Source organism: Amblyomma maculatum, chromosome 9 (genome assembly GCF_055883805.1).
Source record: "Amblyomma maculatum isolate TAMU_Amacu chromosome 9, ASM5588380v1, whole genome shotgun sequence".
NCBI lineage: Eukaryota > Metazoa > Arthropoda > Arachnida > Ixodida > Ixodidae > Amblyomma > Amblyomma maculatum.
Window position 1 is genome coordinate 46,628,150 of NC_139352.1, and position 20,588 is coordinate 46,648,737.

The window sequence follows — 20,588 nt, forward strand, 5'->3', positions numbered from 1 at the left end:
TGAAATGCTTAGGGTTGTTTTTGGGACAATTCGACAAATATCGAAGTCGCGATAGTGGCAAATTTATCATACCGCTCTTGTACCGTGCATAAATAATTAATGTTATGAACGCAGGGTCGGCCGTAAAAGATCGGACGCTAGTGGGCACGAAATGAAAAACAGACGAAATCACTCATGGCAGTCAGAAAATGTAATATTTATACACGTGGAACACGTATAAGGAGCGTTGAACAAGAAAGGTAATGCACTAAGGAAATTGCGCCACCACCTTTGCAAGTGTTAGCAATATTTCTTTTTCATGTCGGGCAATGTTTTCAAACATCTTTTACATTATAACAATGACACTTGCATTTTTGTTTTTACATTTTGCTTCACTTCAACGTGACCAAGGGGCGTCCCACTGCGACCACTGATCCAGCCGCCACTGCCCTCCGAAGGTCGCCCTAATTGCGGTTTCAAGGACCAAAGGTCATCGGTGCGAATCGCTCACTCGGATAGTAATTTTGTGCTCTATATCATACCAGATCATCTGCCACTATTCTGGAGTCCGAACCCTCTGCACCAAATGGATGGGTCACAATTTTGACAAACGGTAACTCTAAGCTCTCGCCGATCTCGGCCCCCGTCCGGCTGGCACACATATAATGAAACGATAGCATGAAGGGTAATTGCTGGCCCTGCGGCCGCGCGCGCTTAAGGCGGAACCTGTGATGACGTCACAACATGGCCACGTAGCCATGTGACATAACCTGATGATGATGATCATGATGATTAAACTTTAATTTCCACCGATTTAGGAGGCCACCTTCTCCCCGCTCCTGGCACGCAGGCCTGAGGAACGGGGGCTGGAACTTTCGCGACTAAACCTAGTGACATGATGAAGTCACACTATAGCTACCCATGGCGACTACCTTGTTACGTGATGATGTCGCAGCTACCCATGGCGGCTACCCTTGTTACCTGATGAAGTCACAACACGGATACCCTTGTCGTGTGATATACATACCCCAGCTATGTGGTGACATCACAACTGTATACGCAAAGTGGTCACGTGGCTGCAACGGCAGCCTTTAGGCTAAAATGCTGCGGCAATTTCATCACGTGCACGGTGTATCGGACAGATAGTGCGAACGAAAGGTGTGTGTGTGTGTGTGTGTGTGTGTGTGTGTGTGTGTGTGTGTGTGTGTGTGTGTGTGTGTGTGTGTGTGTGTGTGTGTGTGTGTGTGTGTGTGTGTGTGTGTGTGTGTGTGTGTGTGTGTGTGTGTGTGTGTGTGTGTGTGTGTGTGTGTGTGTGTGTGTGTGTGTGTGTGTGTGTGTGTGTGTGTGTGTGTGTGTGTGTGTGTGTGTGTGTGTGTGTGTGTGTGTGTGTGTGTGTGTGTGTGTGTGTGTGTGTGTGTGTGTGTGTGTGTGTGTGTGTGTGTGTGTGTGTGTGTGTGTGTGTGTGTGTGTGTGTGTGTGTGTGTGTGTGTGTGTGTGTGTGTGTGTGTGTGTGTGTGTGTGTGTGTGTGTGTGTGTGTGTGTGTGTGTGTGTGTGTGTGTGTGTGTGTGTGTGTGTGTGTGTGTGTGTGTGTGTGTGTGTCAGGAAAGGGGGAGGATAGGATGGCCTGTTGGGCGTTTCTGACATGATAGTTTAATCGTGTGAAACTTTTAGATCTTTACTCGAAATCGGCGCACCGCTAGTAGCTCGAGCGAGTGTCCTACGTGCATTAGTATCAGAAAGGAAAAATCACCCATTAACCTATGATGCAGATATCGCTCTTCACAATCAACAGAAACGAAGATTCCCGCACCAAACAAACGCCTAACGAGAGAGGCTTCACCAACATGTACAGACACCTGACTTTACTGAATCAATAGGGCACCATATGATATACCAATGTTAATGGGCACCGGTTGTACGGAGAATACAGCAAGCGTGCATCACACAACCTGGGGCCGTCAACACAATGCGGCGTCTTTCCTGACCCCACTCCTGAATTCTATAGTGGGAAATGAAAAGTTCAGGTGTATGTTAAATGTGTGATTGCAGGGAAAAAGTGATTCCGCAAGAAATAGACCTCAGGAGCAGGCCCGTGAAAAAAAAAAAAAAAAAAAAAGAAATAACTGTCCCGAAAGTGAAAATTGGGCCCAAGAATGAATCATTGCGGAACTCATCTCGCAAAGAAATGCATTATTATTGGATGCCTTTTTATCTTTGAAAATTGATGTTCTCATTGTATAGGATCTATAAATCCCCTGGATGCATTACATATTGCCACCTGGTGGCTTCAGGCGGCGCCTGATAGACGAAGAAGTTAGAGACTCTCGTGCGCTTCTTCTGGCTGGGACTTGCGGTAAAACAGCCCTTTACTCTGTGTATCTGCCATCTTACCTTTCATGTCAACCGATGTCTTCGCCACAGTTTTGGTGGAGGTGCTGGGTGTCGATCACTGTACATCTTGCAATATTTACTGGTGCAATAGAAGAGATATGGCGAAAAACCATTGTTAAAGAACCCACCATTACATGTCATCCCGCTTGTTAGACGCTGTGCGTAGTCTCCATCCGCAGTTCACTAGCTGATTAAGGTAGGTTTCATCGGAGGGGCAATATAATCATTAAGAAAACCACAATTGGCTATCAGCGAACTGAAGAGGAAGCCGCTTTTGATGGCGTCATTGTTAGTGTACAACGGCAATTGAAGTAAAACGATCACCGCGCCAGGTAGAGCCGGTCTTCGCGAGGCACCCTATAACGGGCGTCTCCCCCTGATGAGCATGGAGGGTGCTGTGACCAAACAGCTTCAGCAGTGTATGCTGACAAGCTCGCGCCATACAGGACAGCCAGGAAAGTACCCAACACCACATAAATCCCTTCATAAGGTAGAAGAGAACGCCCTCAGGAGACTACAAACAGTCATACCCAACGCCAGCTAGGTTAGACCAGTGCTACCCTACACTTTACTCTCCGCAGTGCCCACACTCTGGAGAGGTAACTAACCTCTACCACATGGTGTGGACATGCCAATTCGATCCCATAGTTGACCCTATTCCAAACCCATAAGAAGAGCAGTAAGAGGCTATTCCGCTCAGCGATGATCCTGACCGTCAGGATTGGCTGGTGGGGAAGGCCAGCGGGTGGTGGTAAGAACATTTATTTACACAAGGATGTTTGGATCGGCCCGTAAGGGACCGGTCCTTACAAGCACTAGGTGGAGGTCCCTAAATGGGGACCCCAGTGGCGGTTGCCGCCGCTCGGGCGCGTCCGACTAAGGCTTGTTGGGCCTGTAAGTCGTGGCAGCCGAGCAGGACCGCCTCCCAGTTCTCCCGGGTTGGGTTGGAGATGGGGGGAATAGCCGGGTTGGAGGGGCAGGCCCACACCATGTGATAGATGTCAGAAGACACCGCTCCACAGTGTGGGCAGCTGCCACTAAAGGAGGGGTCAAAATGTTTCAGGGCTGCCGGGCACAGCAATGTATTGGTGAAAAGGCGGAGAAGGAGCCACTCATCCGCCTTTTTGAGACCTTTACATGGGCTGGGGTAAAGGCGATGACAATTTTGATAGTACGTCGTGATATCTTTGAAGGTGTAGGCCGGATTAAAATCGGTTTCCTGATCGGGTAGGGAGGAGAAAACAACCCGGTGAGAGAGCGCGCGGGCGGCTGCGTCTGCTGCCTCGTTTCCTGCCAAACCCTGATGAGCAGGGGCCCATATAAGGTAGCGGTGTGCGGGGTCCGTATCCCGTATGCAATTTAAGTAAATTTTATAGGCTAGTAAGGGAGTCCAGCCTTGTCTGAAGGCCAGCGCGGCAGCAATATCCAGTGGACTACTGGACTAGGCTGCCCACTAACATGTTGTACACGACTGTAAATAAACACGTTTTCAATCAATCAATCCCATGGCAGTAAATTAGACCTTCATGTCACCTTGACCTAATGAAGTAGTTCTGTGGCAGATTTTGTGGCAGAGCAGCTGCATTCTGGTAACGTATTTCTATTATCGGAACATGCAACGCTGTCCGCTCTATGCCTTGTAGGAGTGTGACCTTGTCAAGCCCATCTAGGGCTTTCTGTCCATGCCCCTAAGCATCGTAGATTTGACTTGACTTAAGTGCGCATTCCTTTCCTCAAATCCTAAAGTAATTTTGATTTATGCGAAATGGAGAGGCGTCCGTGAGCTGTGCGATGTCAGTGTACGTTAAAAATTCCCAGGTGGTCTAAATTACTCCGCAGCCCTCCACTACGGCTCCTCTTTCTCTCTGTCCACTTTTACTTCCCCTTCCTGCCTTCTCTTATGGCGCGGTCACTCATCCACAGAAGTGGTGTGACAGACACTGCGCCTTTCCTTTCCTGTGAACCAATTATTATTGTTATTATTAAAATACTCGAGCTCGGTCCCGACCGCCGACGGTGGTGTATCGGTGGAAATTTCTTCGCAGCCCTCCACTACGGCACCTATTTCTCTCTTTCCACTTTCACTCCTATCTTTCTCCCATCTCTCAGGCGTCCACATGCTGTGCCGGAGTACCCGGGTTCGAACCCGACCTCGGCGGCTGCGTTTCAAATGGAGGTGAACAAAAAGGCGTCCGGGTGCTGTGCGATGTTTAGCGCACGTTAAAGATCCCCAAGTGATCGAAATTACTCCGTAGCCCTCCACTACGGCTCCTCTCCCACCTTCCTGCCTTCTCTTACGGCGTGGTTGAGGTGTCCACAGAAAACGAGTGAGACAGTTACCGCGCATTCGCATCCTATAAATCAATCAATCAATCAGGCGTACTCAGAACAAGTGTGACAGATACTTCCCTTTCGAAAGGCCGCGGATTGTTAAGACGGTATTACAGAGACAATCGCTGCAACACACAGCTTTCGCTCTATCACTATGTTCAAGCTATGCTTGAGACCCCACTATTTTTAATTGATACCCATTACACACTTCTGACCACTATCACGCATTTATTTGCCTCATTAAGTCAGAAACACAGCCATTTCCGGTTTTCGTGACGTCATATCCTTTGTACGTCGACTTTAGTTGTGTGGCTATATCGACGTCTGATTGATTTACGTTTACAGTTCTGGTTCTAATTAACTAACTAATCATCCTATCGACATATATTTCATTTCTGCAGTATCCTCACATCACCTTCTGTCGATCACAACCATGCGTTTGATCCTAACTCTTCTGAGAACCACTGTACTGCTGCGCAAACGGTCTGTACACAGCCCCCCGCCGACATAGTCTAATAATACTTTTAATCGTGTTAATAACAATACAAACTACTTCAACCAGTAATGTTGAACCACGCACCATTTCAGGGGCGCACTTGCTCCCGGCCACTATTTCTCCGCTATGGCTTTTTGTAATTCGGTCCGCATCATGTCCGATGTTTGTTCACTGCCAACCTGGCAGGCGGAAGTGCTGTAGCCTATTATTGCAGGTCGTCATGGGGAAACGCAGTCTATACGTCTAATACCACAATGAAGAACTGCAGCACATGTAAAGCGCGCCACGGCGGGAAAGATCATAGCCTTAGTTACTTATGCGCCGTAAAAAAACAACACGGCCTTTAAGGTTACCTTTTCACTGCCAATTGTGTTTGAAAATATCAGAAAAAAATGAGCTAGGGTTTAGCTTTAGTTAAACCCGGTAGGTTGCGTAAACAAAGCCGACGTTGCTTTTTCTTCTTCTGCGGCGTGGCTACCGACCGAGCTTACTCGACGGCTTGAAGAGGAGCCCCATCTGCGGTCGCTCTAAAGGTCAAACGTGGCTACCGGCCGGGTTTACGCGACGAGCTGAAACCTGGCATAGTATTGCTTACGCAATAAAATTCCGTCCTATATCATTCAGAGCAACAGCTCTGCTACTGCATGTGCAACAAAGAATTTCGCCTTGCTCTGACTCAGTGACCTTGAAACAAGACCAAGGTCAAAGCAATGTAAATTGGTGTACAGGAAAGGAAAACAAATTTCTTTATAGGAAATGAAAGCGCGATACCTGTCAAAATTCTCGATGGGTACCTGAACCGCGCCGTAAGTGAAGGGAGAAAGGTGGGAGTGAAAGTGGAAAGAAAGAGGTGCCGTAGTCGAGGGATTCGCAATAATTACAACGACTTGAAGATCTTTAACTTGCACTGACATCGCATAGCACACGGACAACTTTGCGTTTTACCTTCTTCGAAACGCGACCGCAGTGGTCAGACTCAAACCCGGGTGTTCTGATTCAGTAACCGAGCGTGTTAGTCAATGAGCTACCACGATGGATGCTTTTGCTTGTTATAACCAGGTTTTGGTAGTGTTAAGCTTCCGCGATTTTTTAAGCACGGACTTCTGCCGCTGAATGCATTGCTTAAAAACAAAAAGGAAAGCGCGTGAAAGTGAAGTGTTCCTATCTGCGCACTCGAAAAGATAACACTGGGCAAAGGGGCGTTCAAGTAAAAGAGTCGAAAGTGTGGACTAGACCTTGATAGCGGATCATATGCAATGCTGGCAGTTGTGTAGCGATAAGATGGGTGATCCCGCAATCCTTTGTTAACACAGTGTAGCACATATGCACAGAGCTACATACGCAGTGTTTCGCTAAGAGAATGACCCGCGTTGCAGTGATAAAGACGTAGTGGTCACTTGCTCTCCTGCCCGAAGAGCCACGTGACCTAAGCATGCACAATGTCCTTGATAAGGCGAGATTTGGAGAAGGAGAAGCCCTTGGCATGGAGCTCTTATCTCGCCTGTGCTTGGCTCTGGTTTCTTCTGGTTCTGGGTCATGGCCGGGCCTTTGATAAGGCAGTTGCTAACCGGGGTGAGCGCTCAGATAAGCCCTAGAATCATTGTTTCCTTACAGCGTATTGCGTTAGCTGAGGCCTCTTATCTCTCTCGCAACACGCATTTCGTGTGATGGAATTGAGTGGAACGCCTGATGAAGAATTGCTGCAGCGTATTCTTAAACGAATTATACTCCCAAATACCTGTTTCAGCGTTGTTTTCTATACATGTAATTTCTCGTTTCTCAATACAGAAGTGTTAGTTTAGGATATTTATTCATTTAGGTATAGTAATGTTGCACTAACTACAATCATGGCAGTGCAATTACCACCATCATAGGAAAATTGAACTCCTTTGGGGGATTTCTCAGAGTACCAATTGTCGTGCAAAACAGAAGTGATCAATTTCCCTGGGAGCAAGAACCGTTGGCCCAATACGTTGCGTTGGAAATGGACTGACCCTATAGGGCAGAAGGATGCCAACACACTGCTGATATTGGTCCGATGCTCTGTGCTGCCTAGGTAGGTGCAAATGCAAAGCGAGAAAAAGAATTCTGCAATGTATTCGATCGAAATTTGTTGAGCATTTCGTTTGCTAATGGTTTATAGTATCCGAGAGAAAATTACATAAACTTTCAAAAATCCCTTTTCGAGAAAAATACGAATAAAACGGCTGGAAATTATCACAATCCCGCTCGACAAGACAAAGAAACAATTCTTTGAAAAAAATGAATAGTAAATTGTACATACATTTCCGAAAGCTACAGAAATGCTCATTTAGAAGATTGCCAAATCTATTTTTTTTAATTACATGATACAGTAATATAAAAATAAAGGCCCTGAATGGTGCGTTATTTCCGCTCATGCAGCATTGCCTAAATTTAATCAAAAAAACCTTTTCGAAGAAGCTACTAGCTACCCAAGTTTAATCTACTTTCGGATTACTAAGGGAGTGCTCCCTCATAAGGTTGCGAACTGGCTATAGGTTTTTTTTTTCTTCTACAAAATACTCCATTTCGCATTATACGTTAAAGAGGATAATATGGAACTATTTATTTTGTATTCAGCAGGTAAGTTTTGACTAAGTACGTATTTAATAAAATTAAGCACTTTTTTATGCCATCACATCATCTCTGGAATAGCGATCTGAACCGCGCTATATTTAACCGAAAGACCTGTCAACGTGAAGCTTAACGCTCGCTCTATAAGATAACGACTTTGATCTTGAAATGAAACCTTAATGAGCCGGCCACGATTCTTCTGAAATGGCCAAATGCCACCTCTTTCGCGGTTATGACAGACCGACATTTCAGTATAGCGTCATAAGTGAAACAAAGATTTCTGCGAAGGGCAAAAATAAATTGTAATTCTCTAAAATATCAGAACGTCGCTGATTGAAAACAGGCGTTCTTAGAAAAAAAGTTTCGCACGAACTAGACCGAGAATCGAACCTCAATCCCTCAGATACCGAGCCTGCAAACCATTAGTCAACGCCGAACTTTTTTATCATGGTATTTATTAGACGAGTTTACATAGAAAAGAAAGATATATACATTATTAACAAAGTAATCGTTCTGTAGCCAAACAAATTCAATTGAAATATACAACACCGCACAACTAAAACACGTCTTAACGCAACACTCGTGAGAAACCGATCCTAATCTTCCTTCTCTAGAGTGAGGATAATAGCATCGATGACAGCGACGATGTGGTCAGTGACAATGATGATGATGATAGTATCGATAATATTTGTGATGGTGATGATGATATTAGGCACGACAGGGACGATGCAGTTTGTGAAAACAGTCCTGTAATTTGCGCTAAACCCATGTGTGGCTCACGGGAATGGGCCCACCCCTCTATAGTACACAATGAGAGAGGTCACAAAGTAGAGGTTATCAATAAAAAGGAAGGAAACTACTGCGCAACCGATTGTTTGGAGAGTCAGCAAAAGAAAGTCGCAAAGTACAATCGCGCATGAAAATTTGCTTGTTTTACACAATTAGAAATCATGCAGCAAAGACGTGCACTTATAAAGAAGAGCATCGTTAATAAAAACGCAAAAGTAATTAGAGCCAAGGCACCGTTGCAGACCTGCTTCGTAGCGAGATACTAATCTGCGTACACCTGTAGCGTCTGTTAGCTCTGTTCAGTCTTTTCCACTAATCTAGGTTTGGTTTGTCTTGTACCGTTTAACGTCCCAAAGCGACTCAGGCTATGAAGGACGCCGCATTGAAAGACTTCGGAAATTTCTACTACCTGGAGCTGTTTAATGAGCACTGACATCACGCGGTGACGTCACGCTTTTCGACTCCATCGAAGAGCGACCGCCATAGCATAGATCGAGCCCGCATTTTTGGCTTCAGCTGTCAAGCGCCCCAACCACTCAGCCACAGCGGCAGGGTCTGTCAAACTAGAGTACAGTGTGGAACTTCGCATTGATTAATTGTAATTATCGCTTAACTAGGGAATTGGACCACTGAGTGTCTTCTCTTGAAGCAGAACTCCTTCTTACGTTGAAGTGGACAAGATGACCGGGAAGCATGTTGATTAAAAGACGCCAAGGCGACACATGACACGACACATGGCGACACATGACTACGGGACGCAGTGATAGCTGTCATCCTGTCGTGTTCTTTACATTATGTCTTGTTGTGGCGCCTCTTGACTAAGATTAATCTTTAATAGATTCGCGAGGTCGCTCCTTAAGCCAAGCTCATGGCCATCAAATAAACTTTTCAGATAAGTACTCATCAGTAGAAATGAATTACAGCTTAAAAAAAAAAAGGGTAACGTAGGAACCAGGGCTCATATTGTACTTCTGACCTTTTTTTGTCTCATTGTCCTCAGCATCTCTCTGAAACTAAAAGCAATGTTCAGTCTCGCGATACCCTTCCAATGTTAAAAAGCTATTTCGAATATCGTACCCTTGATTGCGGGCTTTTACAAAGCAAGCGCACTAAACAGTGTAAATAAACAAACAACTAAACCAGTAAAAAAAAAAAAAAAAGAGTTGAAACAGAAAGCTTTGGGACAGAATGGTGTTTTTGGTTTTCTGACATTCAGAGTATTTCCTTCCTGATTGTTGTTTAATAGATGAAGACTCCTCGCCACATATAATTACCGTGGGATAATAGGAAAGCAAGGAGGTGTAAATGAAATGAATCGGAGTAGTGCGAAAAAATTTAAAAAAAAAATAAAAATTAAAAAAAGTATATATATATATATATATATATATATATATATATATATATATATATATATATATATATATATATATATATATATATATATATATATATATATATATATATATATATATATATATATATATATGAAGGAAAGAAGCCAACAGTCGGCGAGGCCAAGGAAAGCGTTGGGGATGGTACTTTGTTTTTTTTTTTTTTTTTAATGTTTACTTGGATAATCACAGAAATTAGTAATGTAATCTGTTTAGGGGAAAGATAATTAAACACAAAGTAGAAGAAAAAACAACGTGCCGATGGTGGGAACCGAACCCACGACCTCCGAATATCGCGTCCGGTGCTCTACCAACTGAGCTACATCGGCCGCTGTCCCCCCTGCTACTTGCTTGGGTATTTATGTTGTCTGTATACGAACCTTGAGAGTGTTCACTAGCGCCACCCTCAGCCAAAGCGGCGGACGTGGAACGTCCTTTGTTGCCGCCAGCGTCACGTAGAACGTGATCAAGAGCGAGGGCGAAAGCTGTGCTAGAACCCTCTTACGCTACCTATGGCTTCAAGACTGCCAGAACCGAGACCCCCGTAAGCTACAAGCAGATCAATTAAGGGGAAAATGAGGGTGCTCGTTATAATACATGAAGGAAAGAAGCCAACAGTCGGCGAGGCCAAGGAAAGCGTTGGGGATGGTACTTTTTTTTTTTTCTTTTTTTTTTTTTTTAATGTTTACTTGAATAATCACAGAAATTAGTAATGTAATCTGTTTAGGGGAAAGATAATTAAACACAAAGTAGAAGAAAAAACAACGTGCCGACGGTATATATATATATATATATATATATATATATATATATATATATATATATATATATATATATATATATATATATATATATATATATATATATATATATATATATATTGCTGCTTCTTCGGTCTTATCTTCGCTTCTATCCTCTACTCCTTCCTTTCTTAATTATCCTATTCTGTTTATTTTCCTCGGTGTTTTTAGATTTTTTTTTTTGTCGCAGTGTGTGGTTTTCATGGGGCGGAATGCCCATCGCACATGATTCGAGAGGCCCCTATTACAGGCCACACAAACAGCAGGCATTCGTATGACTTATCAAGGGTTACTTGTGTAATTTCTTCAAAAAAATTCTACTCTGTCTGTTGTTTTAATTATATCTCGTTTCCTCTCTGGCAAGTTCTGTTCTAATGTTCAACATATGTTATTTATTCGCTTAGTTGTAATGGCGCAGCTATTTATGTAGTGATTATAATTTGTTCTTTCTGGTAGGAACGAAATCTTTCATGTCTCGCGGATGGTAACAGTGTTTCTACCTGACTTATTTCAAACACGGTGTCCTGGGACAGTTGATTTTAAGCAGCGGTGCCCGGTCAGTTCAAGTGTTCCGGCGCAAGAAGAATCAAAACGAAAAAGAAAGAGAAAAAAATCTGAGTTCGGCAGCGGAAGCAATGTCGTTAGATTCAAAGCAAAGTCATGACTCATGAGGTAAGCAAAAAAAAAAAGAAAAAAAAGTTTAGAGTTAGATGCCTTTTTTGTTGGTTTTTTTAAGCGAGTGCAGGTGCACCACTTCAGCTCATCGCACACTACAGCCTAAAGTCATCCTAACTAAGCAGCAGTAACAAACCATTCGATAATACATGCATATACTCTGAGTGCCCCGAAAACCTGCCTGTTTTATCGTGCTATGATCTCAAGCGTGCGCAAAAGCGAGATGGAGCTAGCTGACCTTGGAACCTCAGGCTGCCTTTCGGTGGGTGCAAATGACAGTCCGCTAAGAAAGACCCCAGAGGCAACCTCTGGTGTGAGCACGCGTGGCGCGAATCTTTCCTTGATATAGAGAATTGCGCTACCAAATTACTCGGCCACTACGCGCGCGTAACAGAACTACGAAATCTTGTCCCAGCATTTGCGAATACACTCTATCAGCGGGGGAACTGCAGCTGTAAGGGCATGGTGGTCCTCCAGGAAGCCAGATTGTTAGCCGTTGCGAACTGTATCCTCTCCATTTAGCGGATCTTATCGCAGTCGAAAGCCCACGGAACACGCAGAGATAACAGTTTGGGAACGGGGCGAGGAAGCCCACCCGACGCCTTTACCTTCGTTATTACCTAAAAAGGTATTACCTTATTACCTAAAAAGTAAAAAGTAACAAGGAAAGGTAAAGGTGAAAAAAAATTGGTAAAGAAAGGTAATTACCTATTGCGCGAGCTAGATTTCAAAGGCTGGCTACGGAGCGGCACCGGAGTAGTCGTCATCCGAAGAAAACAATGTGCGTGCTCCTAACGTGGCTGTGTAATCCGATTTGAATAAACACCGAGCACAGTACCGGAAGATCTCAGAGGTCTGCATTTGCGTACTAATAACTGCCAACGCTTCTCTCGAGCAGCAACGATCCCTTCTTCAAGGACGAAGAAACTCGTCAGTGCTTTCATGGCCGGTCGCAGCTGCGTCTTGCTTCTGCAATGTTGTTCAAGTTCATCAATTCAAGATCGGCCATTAGTCCTGCTGATATTAGTGTAACTTTTCATTTGTTTGGATAAGACAGCGTGGTATGAAGGTTTCATAAAAGACGGAAAAAGCGTGAGGCTGAGTGCGCACTACTCATAATACCCAGGAAAAAAAATCTGCAGAACAGTTTTTCGCTATCACAAGAGAATTTCTGTGCGGAATTTGGCAGTGTATTGACAAAAGAAGTTCTTTTAGTAATACCGGACACCTGTGTAGTTACTACACAACAGTGCTACAGAACTACAGACTAGAAAATTAGTACAGAAAATGCAGAACTACAAGAAGGTACTAAAGAACTTCAGAAAAGTCTGACGTTATGACAGAGCTACAGAATATTTTGTCATAATTTATAAAACGGTTCTGGTGTTATTTTTTCGACTGGGTATTAACACGAGCATTCTACAGCGTTATCTTTCAAATTCGAAGTCCTTCGCTTCTCTCCTACCCTATCTTTATGTAATGTTCCAACTTAGGGGCCTTTAAAGATTAACGAAGGATAATGATGAGCTATCAATCAGAACTCATCGCTATGCCAAAAAATACTCTGACTTGAACTACATTTTTGTCGACCTTCGGGTGTAGTGTACGCGTGCACGGTTCTTATTATATAAGAGGGCAGTCCACCTTTTTCCTGCTAAACTGAATCCAGTGCACTCAGTCCAACCGGTGGACCATAACTGGGATTGTTATATCAAACAATACTCTGGAGCTAAATATGTGTCGAACTTCGGCTGTACTGTACACGTGCACGGTTCTTATTACATAAGTGGGCACCTTTTTCCTGCTAAACTGAATCCAGTGCTGTCAGTCCAACCGGTGGACCATACTGTGGCCCAGAATTTATCTGAGGAAAGTACGAAAAAGAAAATAAAGAAGCCGTGGCAAGCATTATGTGAGAAAAAGACACGACGCTCTACACCGGCGGTAGAGGAGCAACGGTTGAAACAAGAGCGCTAGCGGAAAAAGCCCGTGAATAAACAGTGTTTCTACACAGTTGTAATCCCTGCGCTTCCAGGAGAGAAAGAGCACGACGTCTTTCGAGCTCCCAACGTGCGTACTAATGAACCTCTTAGAATGCTCTAACGAGACTAGAAACTATACGACGACTCGCCATGGCGCCAGAGTATACGACGTCTTCCGAATCTCTGCATGCGACGTCGTTGGGAGGGAGCCGACGCCAAGACCTCTTGAGTAATCATTCATCGCAGTGCTCGAGGCCTGGAAAGATAATGTTTAACAGCTTGTTTCGACAAGGTACGCGTCAGTGGCAGAAGAAAAAGAGCGGTCGCAGGTCTTCGAGGAAGCCTGCCGCTACGCCAAGGAGCTACTGTTGCTTCTTAATACGAGCCTTTTGTTCTCTCCCGCTACTGGGCGGAAGCAGGCGCGCGCGACCGTGTCCGACGACGCCTCCGTTCTCTTTCGCCTGTTCGCCGAGCACGCGAGCGCGATAGTAGTGCTGCGGCGCCCCTTCACTTTCGCTCGAGGATGGGCGTTGTCCACTGCAATACGGCTAAGGGCCCCTGTTATTATTTCTTTTTTTCCTGCTGAGCGCCGACAGCAATTCACTTGTCGAACTCCATTTGGTTAGGCACGGGGTGGCACAGATTCTGTTCTGACTCGACTATAGTTCCTTATTGTTTATGCAGGAAGCTCTTCCCGCTGTTTTCACTATATAGTTTCGTTATTCAATGCGCAGTCTGAGATGAAGCGATAGGTGACACCTCGAAGTTGGTGATGTGATTACAACGCTTCGTACGAAGGAATGTGCCTACTACCCTGTGTCAATTCCCAACGAATGCAGAAGGTAGACGAAGGAGAAAGGGGGGGGGGGGGGGAGAGGGAGAGAGAGAACAGAAACTTAAATGGTGTAGAAACTGGAATAAATTAGTCAGATGCAGACTTTCCTCAGCTTTTTTGATGAAATACAGCCGGCCACATTTTTAGCAGTATATATCGGCAGTTTCGAACAATCGAAACGCAGCCGTCGGCGGTCGGGATCGAGCACAGCGTGGGTCAGGTGTCCACAGACACAAGCGTGACATACTGCGCGTTTCCCGTCCTGTGACCCAATTTATTATTATTATTATTATTATTATTATTATTATTATTATTATTATTATTATTATTATTATTATTATTATTATTATTATTATTATTATTATTATTATTATTATTATTATTATTAATGCGAAAGCGTTACTTCGCTATGTTCACAGATTTCTGTCCACAGACTGCGTCCGCAAAATTGTGTCCGCAGCAGTTGCGGGTAATTGAGAAGTGGTAGAGGTTAATGAGTGGTGTCAATCGATACAGGCTGACGTAATGTTGCTGCAGAAAAAAATACTTAGGCCAATAAGATAATTAGGTAATTTTTTAGAATAACTGGTTCACCCCTTTTTATAATTTTTTCATCTGCTTAATTCATCGAATAACCTATTAATTGCAATGATTTCATTAACTCGTCATCGCCTATCATGCAACAATGATTCGTCAATCACTAGAATCACAGATTACCGCGGTAAGATATTTCGTACGCAGCCCCCGAATATTTCCGACAGCGATACCGAACGAACTGCGTAAGCTATCGCTGAAAACTATAAGCACTTAGCACGATCGTGTTTATTCTGGGCTGTTTTTGCCACTTCGTTTGGTAGCAGACCACATCAGGACTTCTCGTTGTTACTACCGTGATATTGCTAGAAAAAAGTAACCGATTCTACTCTCCATAGTTATTCAGCAGCGAACGAAAGAATTTGATATTTTGAATTCACGCGTATAAGTTCGAAACGTTCTCCAGATAATGTAACCATGTCAGTACATTTCTCAGCATATTTTCATGCAGTATTGCCTTCTCGTGGAGCCAGGAGTTTAGGGGGGTGTAACTGCTCGGTTCCAGCTCATTTTCCATCGCCGTCATTTAATGAATGCCTTCAACTGCGCTCATTTTTCTCCTGTTCTGAACGATTAATATACCTTCCTGTCACTTTCAAGGGACATGTGCCACGGGTACTTGTACTGCTGTACATTTTTGTAAACAATGAGTAGAGTGCGAATTGGACGAGTGACGCCATCGGTGGGGCTGTTGAAATGGAATTTATCTGCGGCTCCATTTTTATAGAACGCGACACCATACAGTTTTAGCGAATTTTAAGGCTAATGAAGTCGAGGATTTGTGAAGTTTACATCTTCACCTCCTGCCCAGGTCAGGTCAACGAACTAAGCTGAAGGGAAGTTGCTTGTGCAGAAGAATTTCGTGCAATATCTTTTTCTGGTATCGTGTCTGAAGTTGCTCCATGAACTAGAAGACGTCACGTTCCATGTGTTGAGCTATACGACTCAAGCTCAGCTTGAAACCTGCCCAATTAAATTTTCAGGATAATACAGGCAAATGAACACGGGGTGTGGTCCAGCTAGCAACGAATGCGATATAGCAACTATGATAGGACAACCGACGTTCTTGTCATGTAGGAGCGATGAAATTCACTGTGTAATTGCCCCAAAAGCCCCTTATATGGACATCATCATTAACCAAAGCCGCCTCTGACCTGCTGAAAGACCAGTTGGCCTTGGTGACCCTCGCACAGGACATTCTCGGCTCTTAATACTGCGTTTCATTAAAGCTTTTTCTTCTCCTCCTCCTCATTAACTTTCCACGTTAATCCGTACAGGCGGAAACATTATGCCACGGAGCTCATTCTGCGCTCGCGAAGTTGATCTTCTCCGAATTTAAGGTGTGAGAAACAATTACAATAACCTAGGTGATTGTTGCAAATTTGACACTTCCGTTAGTAGACAAGAATCTGCGCTTGGAATATGTGTTTCAAGAGAATGACGGCCCGAAACGCTGTTCTACAAGAGTGATTAATTGGTAAAAGAGGAGCATTGACCTTATGGAGAGGCGACGCCGGTATGCAGAGATTTTTTAAATGAAAATATTTGGATAAGGTTCGCGCGTTGTCGAAGGGGGAAAAAGCTAGCCGAGCCGAGGAGCAATTCTGACAGCTGCTACAAGAGTATGGGAACACAGACCCGACGTTCAGTAGGAGCTTCCATCGTCTCCATGCCTCACAGTTGTCAAGAAATTATTGACAGAAGATTACGCACGATATGCTGACTGCAGCAAGTAACTGAATAAAGTTAATTTTCAAATTTATGCCTCTTTGCTTTAATAATTATAATAATAAATGGTTCACAGGAAGGTAAATGCTCAATATCTGTCACACTTGTTTATGTGGACACCTCACTCGCGCCGTAAAGGAAGGAAGGAAGGAAGGAAGGAAGGAAGGAAGGAAGGAAGGAAGGAAGGAAGGAAGGAAGGAAGGAAGGAAGGAAGGAAGAAGGAAAGGAAGAAGGAAAGGAAGAAAAGGAAGAAAAGGAAGAAAGAAAGAAAGAAAGAAAGAAAGAAAGAAAGAAAGAAAGAAAGAAAGAAAGAAAGAAAGAAAGAAAGAAAGAAAGAAAGAAAGAACGAGGTAGGGAAGGAAGGAAGGAAGGAAGGAAGGAAGGAGGGCGGGAGGGAGGGAAGGAAGGAAGGAAGGAAGGAAGGAAGGAGGGCGGGAGGGAGGGAGGGAGGGAAGGAAGGAAGGAAGGAAGGAAGGAAGGAAGGAAGGAAGGAAGGAAGGAAGGAAGGAAGGAAGGAAGGAAGGAAGGAAGGAAGGAAGGAAGGAAGGAAGGAAGGAAGGAAGGAAGGAGTAAAAGTGGAATGTTAGAAGAGGGAGCCGTAGTGGAGGCGCTATGGACTAACAAATCCATATTAGTACCGGTGCCTTGACTAAGTGCAGGAAGCGGTGTTTTCATGTCTATAGCTCACACCGTCCAGTAAGGGTGCTTTAAGGTACTGATGCACCTTTTTGATGGTTGCTGTGCATCTTGATGTCCCCATTAAAAGGGTGCATCAAAGCCACATGCACCCCTTTTGGAGGTTATTAGTACGGGAAGGGTGCGATTTTGTTTACAGTGTATTCTCAACAGGAAATGTGATGTGTCTCGGTTCACACTGAGTAATGACGCACAACGAAGCCCCGTGCAGCCGCACTGTCACAAGTAACCAATGATCGAATGTTTCTTTTGTGTTTTAATCAGGTGTAGCAGCAGCCCTTCCATATACCTTGGAAAGCCTATTGCTTTTCGGGATGCTGTCTCTCTTTTCTTTCGCCCACGTTGTAACGAAGGTCATATGGATGTCATAAAAGAAGGAAGAAATTCCTGCATGCTTTCAAAAATTTGCATTGTGTGCAATGTGCATATAAATTTTGCATTGTGCACCTGTTCTTGGAAGTGCTTGACTGTGCACTTCCTGCGTCAATATCCGCGCCGTTCGCGGTATACAAAACAAAGCGACGACGCAAACCACACTTCGCAGAATTTGCCTGCGCTTTTGTGCCGTAAGGATTGCAAAACGGCTGGGTAGCAGATACATGCAACCTTCATGGAGGTATTTTGACAATGCTTTCACGCGCGCGTGCATTTATTTGCTGTTGCCATGCAGCTCCTATAGGACTATGGGATGAGGATAGTGGGTATAATTGTATTTTCTGGTATCAGAGTGTGTTTCAGCAATTAAAAGGCAAGCGCTGCCAGAAGCGATGACAAAGGGGGTAAGTGGGAAAATAAGGTTGCAAAGTCTACGTGTATAGGGTGGTCAATAGGTGGCGCTCAATGAGGGAAACCTAGGCCAAAGGGCGAAGAAATGCCGGGATAATGAAGCATAGGGCATTGTGGGGATACAACAGATATGATGTTTTGAGGGGTATTTGGAAAGGAATTATGGTGCCCGTGCTTACTTTCGGAAATGCGGTTTTGCGCATAAAATCAGAGGTACAATCGACATTAGAAATAAATCAGACAGCCGTTGGACGATTAGCACTAGGGGCCCACGGCAAAACCACAAATAAGGCGGTACAGGGAGATATGGGCTGGGCATCTTTCAAAGTACGGGAAGCTCAGAGTAAAATATTATACGAGGAACGCCTGAGGAAATTGGACAGTAACAGATGGGCAGCTAAAGTATTTAAATACCTATACCTAAACAGCGTTGACTCGCTATGGAGGAAAAAAACTAGGAAACTAGGAACTAGTATGCCGGTCACAAGGACGAAGAAATGAAGAGCGTTAAGCAACATGTGAAAAACACAGAAGGTAAAAATTGGATAAATTCGATGGAAAAGAAACAGAGTGTGGAATTATACCGAAAGTGGAAAATGCAGATCGGGAAGGAAGATTTCTTTGATAACTCAAGAGGCAGTGCCCTACTTTTTGAAGCTAGATCAGGGTGCCTTAGAACATGCAGCTACAAAAAGAAATTTAACAATGGAGATGACGCATGTGCTGTATGTGGTAACTCCAGTGAAACAATTGACCACGTTATGCTCGAATGTAATGGTATCCATCCGGAAGTCGATGCAGGCGCAGTCACTCTTCCTGAAGCTCTGGGGTTTAGATACCAGTGGCCGAGTGAATAAACCGGAGGTGGAAGCTAGCAAAAAAACAACTGGAAGATTGTTGGCTTAAAAGCAGAAAAGTGACATAATGTTAATAATGTAGAAACAAAAATTTAATAAATAGAATGAAGGTATAGTTAACAAATCTAAAACAATAATTATGATATAGGGAGAAAAATGAGCATGATAGCTACTGCTACCACCCCCGTTTCAAAGGGGACGCTCCTATATATTCCATCCATCCATCCATCCTAGAGGCTGTAAGGTACGTGGCCAAGCATGTAGGGCTCAACGATTGAACCCTTTATGCTGCATTAGACGTATAGTCGGGCCGGTGATTAAGGCGATTAAATTGGTGCGCTCGAGGTCTGTTTCTCTTTTCGTTAGTACAGTTCGAGCGAACGACTTGAACGGTCTAAACTAGCTAGTACGATTATTGGCGATTTTTTTTTTTTTTTACACCACCCCGAGGTGCAAGACATAAAAAAGAAGCAAAAAAGAACGCGACTGCATACCGTCATTTCACTCTTTGACCCTCGAAGAAGGCCTTTTTGTCAACCTACATGACCGCACTTTTCAACCAACCACAAATGGTATATTCTGATTCGCGAGCACGTGACACACTACAATCTTTGGTGTCCATCGGTAATAACGCTATGATGTCATTCCGCAAGGTACGTTGTTATTTGCTGTTTACTTACGACGGACACACTGTTATTACAGCGGACCCTAACAGCCATTGTAGTCCGCTGTAATAACGGTGTCTCTGTGTATACTTCCCAAAGCCTCCATGACGGGGGGAACTATTGTGGAAAAAAAAAAAATCTAAACTGAAATTAATCGCGCCAGCCTTGACAATATTCGGTGGTGGTGGTGGTAGAAGCATTTACTACCCATATTAAAGAGGGTGGGGGAATTGCCCCCTACATGGCATTTGAGAGCCCCGTCCATGTACGGCTCTCACAAAGGAAAGGAAAGCCCTTGGAGGGCTATCCCAGCTAGAGCGCATGTAATGATCTTGCGCTGGTCCTTATAGGTGGTGACCGATTCAACCGAACTAAGAGATTGCCAGGCGGCCTATTCTGACTAGTGAATGAATAATGAGCAGTCTTCGGCATGGGCCGGCATGCTCAACGCACGGCTTAAATTATGTCAAGGGTCAACCGCAAAGCCAGTATCATACGCCATACACGCTATAGCGTGCGTCATGAAGATCTATGCCCATGGCAACAGCCGAAGATTGCCCCGTCTCGCGGTACCAGTGTCTAAGGGTTGAAGAGGCATTTGCACCGATAACATATCGACACCGCGACACATGCGTGTATTTTTCATGTGCACTTGAAGGATACGCACGCGGCACACCACGTGATCAGGTGGGCAAGCAGGGCATGCTGCGTGACTGGATTGATTTTATAGGAAGGGAAAGGCGCCGTAACTGTCTCACTTGTTCTGTGTGGACACCTCAACCGCGCAGTAAGGTAAGGGAGGAAGGTGGGAGTGAAGGTTGAAAGAGAGAAAGGGGGTAGTGGAAGGCTGCGGAGTAATTTCGACCACCTGGGGATCTTTATAACTCGTGCTATGGTCTTTCCAGTTGTGATGTATGGATGCGAGAGTTGAGTGTGAAAAAGGCTGACCGCCGAAGAATTGACGCGTTTGAATTGTGGTGCTGGCGAAGACCCTTGA

At 44.4% G+C, this 20,588-nt stretch overlaps 1 non-coding gene across 1 annotated transcript; it reads right to left on the minus strand.

The window, feature by feature from the left end:
* Positions 1–10,229: 10,229 nt before the first annotated feature.
* On the minus strand, positions 10,230–10,302 carry TRNAS-CGA (transfer RNA serine (anticodon CGA)). Its single transcript has one exon. It is a non-coding gene; the product is annotated as a tRNA-Ser (tRNA).
* Positions 10,303–20,588: the final 10,286 nt, after the last annotated feature.